The following is a 6,000-nucleotide window of genomic DNA, read 5'->3' as shown; positions in this document are numbered from 1 at the left end:
AGGGCTATGAAGCAGAACATAGAAAAGGAGAGAAAGAAGACTTTGGAGGCCCACTGGGAGCTCAGTAGTCAACATGGATCATGGGCATCCTAGGACTTAGAGGGTGACCACTGCCAAGCTCCACTAAATGTTATGCTAAAGCTGGGACCTCTTTGTCTCAGTCAAAACAGACTGAGGAATTAGAGTTTGAGGGGAACTGTTGGGGGCCATAAACAGACTCATTCTTAAATAAATTCAGAGAAGCAGTGTTAACTGACAGTGAGGGACAAACGTGGGCTGACCCAGCCCCAAGGGTCTGTTCTGGACCCATCTGGGTGAGGTTACCCTCACTGGAAGGCTCGGTACTTGGGGCAGCAGTTCACATAAAGGGTAAAGGGTTAAAGGGCCCATGTGTGTTCTGTGCCCCATACTCTCCCATGGTGTAGGGAGCCTTGCTCTCCTGCCATTTCCTCCAGACCTGCTCTTGAGCAGCTGTTACAAGAGGTCTAGTTGCCCGACAGCCCCAGAGGACTCCCACATATGAATCACATCCTTACTTTTTGCTCAGCTACCTGGAGGTCCAATCTAGACCCTCATTGCTAGCTCCTGGGGCAGTTAGTCATGGCTGTTACTTTCTCTATCAAGTTATTTTTAGCTTAGTAGTCCCTGGTCTGACCAAGATTGTCTGGGCCAGAACCAGGGTGTGACATATACGGCTCGAGGTTGTTTTTCTCTTCCTGGTGTTCAGCCTAAAGTTAATAGGGCAAGAAAAATACATTTGTACTTTTGTACGGTGGAAAGCAAGGCCTCATTTCTTCACACATGCTCAAATACCATCCAAACATTCTACGACACTGTGGGATAAATACACTCATCATCAGACTTTTTTTTTTTTTTTTTCCAGAATGTGTATTTACTTATTTGTTTGTATGTTGTTTTAAATCACACCCTGCCTATACCCAAAAGGATATGAAGAGACCTCCGGACCCAATGGGACTTATCGAAATCCCAGAATCATCATTATCTAGAAAGGCCCTGGTGTCCTAAATTAGGTGTTATATGGCTGTCCTGATTGTATCTTTAATGTTCCAGGCAAAGATGGCTGTCTTCATTAACTAGATGAGCACCTTTTTGACATTTGAAAGTTAATAAAGCTCTTCTAGTTCCTTGAGGAAAAGAACTGCGAGATGTTATTTGGGTGAGTGGCACAATGGTGGTAAGAATGTGTGAAGCAGAACACAGTCAGATACTCTCAAGAGCCTGAGGGTCAGATAGCAGCCTTCTGTGACCTCAGCAGCCTCCACCTGCCCACTGGCTTCTTTCAACCTGACCCTGAGCCCCGCTGACCCAAGTCTGACCTTCTCTCTCCTGGTGCCGCCACTCTCCACCATCTAACAGCAGCTTAAAAGTCAAGGTCACTTTCTGCCCAGGTTCAAGTCAATTTGAGGGCCATTTGCCTGCCAGATACTGGAAATCACCATTATTCTTTGTTTGAAGTAATGCCTCTCAAAGATTTATAAAAAGTGCATATGCTAGAATACTATCCAGTTATTATGGCTCCATTAATTAGATAGCTTTTTAGTAGAGGAACAGGATCTAACTTGTTAAGCTTTGATTAGGCAGATGGGCAGGTAGGAAGAAGGGCAATTAGCTGTGAAAAGCATTAGCATCTAAACAGGATGGCACACTGCTTAGGGGCTACAGGCAGCCAGGAACATCATAAGGGCAAATCACCTACCTCTCCCAGCTTCAGTTGCCTCATCTACAAATAAAGGTATTAATAGCGACATTACATAAGATCATCTATGTCATGTATTTGGCATTATGCCTGGCTCTTAAGAGCTGAGAGGATGTTAGCTGAGATATTACTGTTGAGGTTATGATAATAACAACCATTATTATTACTAGTAATAGTAGTGGCAGTGTAGTGTGTGCTAAGAAGGGTTGAGTTAAGTGGAACCAAAATAGCCATTGAGTGAGAGGGAAGGGACTCAAATGAGAGAGGAGGGCAGGGCAGCAGCATCAATTCTTACCTATGTCCCAGCTTTGCCTGGAATTAGCTAAAAGAGGAACTCCTGGCAGAGTAATTTTTGTGACAAACATACAGGACTTGAACCTTGGCTCTGTCACTTAATAATATGTGACTTCAGGAAAGTTACTAAATTTCTCAGTCTTTGTGTTCTTCTTTGTATAAAGATTATACAAATAACATATGTAGCACCCATAATGTACTAGTGCCCAGCAAATAGGACCCTCTCCTTCACCAAGCCAAGCTCTTTCCCCTTTGTGCTACGGTTGGCAGACTGCAAATGAGAAATCCACCTGGATATGTGAGAAACATGAGGATTAGCACTGTGGGCTCTTTGTTAGGAGAAGCAAGATGTCACCAGATTCCTTATACTCTCCTTGCACTGGGGGAGCTGGTGGGCTACTAAATGTTAGGACTTGTACCCATATTTAGCTACAGCCTGTAGTGAAATATTCTGAATTTCCTGTAATGTGCCACAGCAAAATGGAAACTATCCAGTACGAAGGAGCACAAAAATAGGTTTTCATGGAAATTTAACTCTGAACATTCTGGCTTTACATCTTAACATAAATGAAATCTAAGCACATTTTTTCCTGCCAAAAAGTGAAGATAATTTTTTAAAAGCTATGAATCTAATGACTACAAATATCTTTCCATAATCACTCCAAGATATTTATCATGTCATTTGGGTTATATGAAAGGTATGTCATTTGTGATAGTCAAATTTAGAAACTCTTCTACATTTTAAATGTAATTTTTCTTTTGTTTGTTTGTTTGCTGTAGGGCATATGCATTTGCTAGGGAGAGAGATAGAGAGAGAAAGAGAGAGAGAAATCATTCTTGCCCCCCCCAGGGGTGGGGGTTGGCCATGCTGCAGTCCATTCTCCGTTTGGTATTTTGGGCACACTAGCACACATGCTGGCATGATTTTCAAGGTGCTGAGCTCAGGACTTGAACTGTGAAGTTTGCCATGTGGGATCCAACCACCTTAACCTCCATGCCACCTACTGGCCCTAATTTTTTTTTTTTAATGAAGATTGGATTACACACTGAAAAAGAATCTTCAAAATGACTTATTTTCTATTCTCAACATATTGTTTTAATGTTTTCATTTTTTTCTTCTTTTCCTAGATTCATAAAATATACTTCCTCTCATGCATTACCATTTCAGTTCCAAGACTTTGTTCTCTTTAGGTGTTCTGAAGTAAAACTAATAAGGATTTTGAAACTATGAGTACACTTTCAGAAAGCTTTCCTGTTGACTTATATGACTGCTCCTGACACTGATATACATGTATATGTCATTAGTTACTTAAATGTTTTCTGTCATTATGTAAATGATGCTGACACTTTGGGGTAGTATGCTTATATTTTACTTTTTGTCATCTGCAAGTTCTAAAATATATCAGAAAATCGTTTTCAAATTAAGAAGCTGTTAAAAGGTTCTTGCTGTCTTTGTCTATAATGTTGAGTCTAAAGGATCAGTGCGAGAGGCTATTAAGTAACTCTAACCTTTCTTCCTCTCTCCCCAAGACTTCTGTTTTTTTTGTTTTAATGATGACCAAGATATGGTCACGACTTCTTGGAGCTCATGGTCAGATAGAGGGAGATACCATCAGGTACAGGTGTACAGATTATTACAATAGAAGGTGGAAGACATGTCATATTAAATGTATGACTAATTGTCATGACAGTGGAGAAAATGACTACCCAGATGAGCCAACAAAATCTCAGTTCCAAGACTTTGTTCTTTTTAGGTGTTCTGAAGTAAAACTAATAACACTTTTGCCACTATAAGTGCACTTTCAGAAAGCTCTCCTTCTGACTTGGGATGATCTCTAATCCGGGTCTTGAAGTCTCAGTAGGAATTTGGTTAGTGAAGAGGAGGAAAGATGTATGGATAGAGGCATGGTGGGAGAAATGAGGAGCCGAGGATGCCTAGGATATAGGATGCAGGAACCCAGGCACTGACCAACCAGACTGGAAGGCTGAAGCATACTGGGAACCAATTATAAAGCCTTTAAAGCCACAGCAAAAAAAATTACAAAGCCTTGAAAACCACACCAGAAAAAAAGAGTTGACAGGCTCCAACTTCTCAGAACACACACAACATGGTGTGGAGCATAGACAGGTGGCATCCTTTCTGCCCTAAGCAGCCCAGGATTACAGGTTCTTTCTTTCCATTTCATTATGATTTCTAATTTATGTGTAATGGTTTTACATCTTTGTAAGGTATAGTATGATTTTTAAAAGCATGAATATAGTGTACAATAGTCAAATCAAATATATAAGCATATGAATCATCTTCACCATCTACCATTACATTCTGTTGTAGACATTCAAGAATTACTCTGTTTTTGTTCATTTATTTTTAAGTATAAATAACTTTGTCTCCAATGTTCACTACTCCACAGTGGAACACGATTCCAAAGTCTTTTCTAATTGTTTACACGCACTCTTGTGTGTTTTCAAAAATCTCATTCAGTTCTCTCTAAACCCTGCTCCTTCTGGCATCTAGTATCTAACATTACTCTATTTCCAAGCTACCAAGTCAGCTAATGAGTGAGGTCACTAGGTATTTACTAAATGGGGACATACAGTATTTGTCTTTCATAGCCTGAATTATTTCACCTAGCGTTATATCTTCCAGGATCATCCCTTGTGTCTCAAATGCCAAAAATTCACTGGTCTTTATGTCTGAGTAGAGTTTTTCTCAAACCACAGATGAAAAATCTCTCTCTATCCTAACTACGTTTAGTTTAAATAGAAAAGCATTCAGTTGTTTCTGGGTGGCTCGTGAGGGTATCAAAAAGATAAATATAGTATCCCAAGCAATCTTCAGAAGCATTTGAAGGAAGCATTATAGTAAATATGATGGATCTTCCACTTAACAGTCCAGAGCCCCAATAAGGGCCGTAGACCACCACACCTCCACCATATTGGTGTATAGCAATATGGTCCTATTATACTCTGCTACATCCATGTATCAATGTGATCCTCCACACTTCTGCCATATTTTGATGTGAGGACATAGTCTGCCATACTTCTGACAAGTCTAAGCATGGGATGTGGCCTTCAAGCTTCTGCCATGTCCATCTCCTACACCATGTCAAGTATCCAATCATTTCCATGAGGAAGAAGTTGTTCACAGCCCCGCTACTACCTAGGTTACAAACACTGTCAAAAATGGTGGTAGCACTTATAACAAATGAAGATGTGAATGCAGATGTCCAACTCTAATTTTAGTTAGGGTCCTATTGATAAATGGTGTTAATGAAGGAACAAAGAGAAAAAGGTTTAAAAGTGAATGAAGTAGTAAATGGATAAGTATATAAATGTACAAGGATCTATAAATTAAATGAGAAGTAAATAAAAGCTTAAAAATAAGAAAGAAGGGAATATAGGAGAGAGTATTTTTAAATGAGAAAGAAAATAAAGCAAAAAGGAAGACAAATCAGAGAAAGAAATAATAGAAAGAGGTAAACATAGCAAATATTCCTTATATATTATTTTTTTTATTCCCCCATGAAGCCGTTTGTCTTCCCCACATATTTTTCAGTGTTCCTGATGGGTAGAGATGCATAGATGGAGAAACCAGTATCTGGGTTCCCAAACAGCATACCTCCTCCTTTCTACTTTTCAAACCATCTGCTGAAGGGTTCAAGGTTTTATCTTGGGGAAATCCAAACCATGAGATACAATATAAACTATTTGGTCTGCGGCCCCATCTATCCATATCTCATGACTTCATCGTGGGGATAAGCAGTGGGCTGGGAAGTTACACTGTATGAATCTTAAGGAAGTACAGAGTAAGAAATTTGTTGTAAGTGGAAACCTTCAGAATGATTTTGGGCATGAGCTTTAGTCAATACTCTATGAAGGCAGCTCCTAGCACTGGTTGTAAACCATCCAGGTTACTATGGACAGATAGCCCATGCAAATAGTGATGCTTCAGGCAGACCTAGTGAATCAGACACATTTAAAACAAGTGT

At 39.8% G+C, this 6,000-nt stretch overlaps 1 protein-coding gene across 1 annotated transcript in view; it reads right to left on the bottom strand.

The window, feature by feature from the left end:
- GRIN2B (glutamate ionotropic receptor NMDA type subunit 2B) overlaps nucleotides 1–6,000 on the bottom strand; it is a 507,810-nt gene that overhangs the window by 44,664 nt on the left and 457,146 nt on the right. The window lies entirely within an intron of this gene.

Source organism: Tupaia chinensis, unplaced genomic scaffold, assembly GCF_000334495.1.
Source record: "Tupaia chinensis unplaced genomic scaffold, TupChi_1.0 Scaffold143734_1, whole genome shotgun sequence".
In the NCBI taxonomy this organism is placed as follows: Eukaryota; Metazoa; Chordata; class Mammalia; order Scandentia; family Tupaiidae; genus Tupaia; species Tupaia belangeri.
Note: the sequence above shows the minus strand (reverse complement) of the source record. Positions and strands in the feature narration are given on the sequence as shown.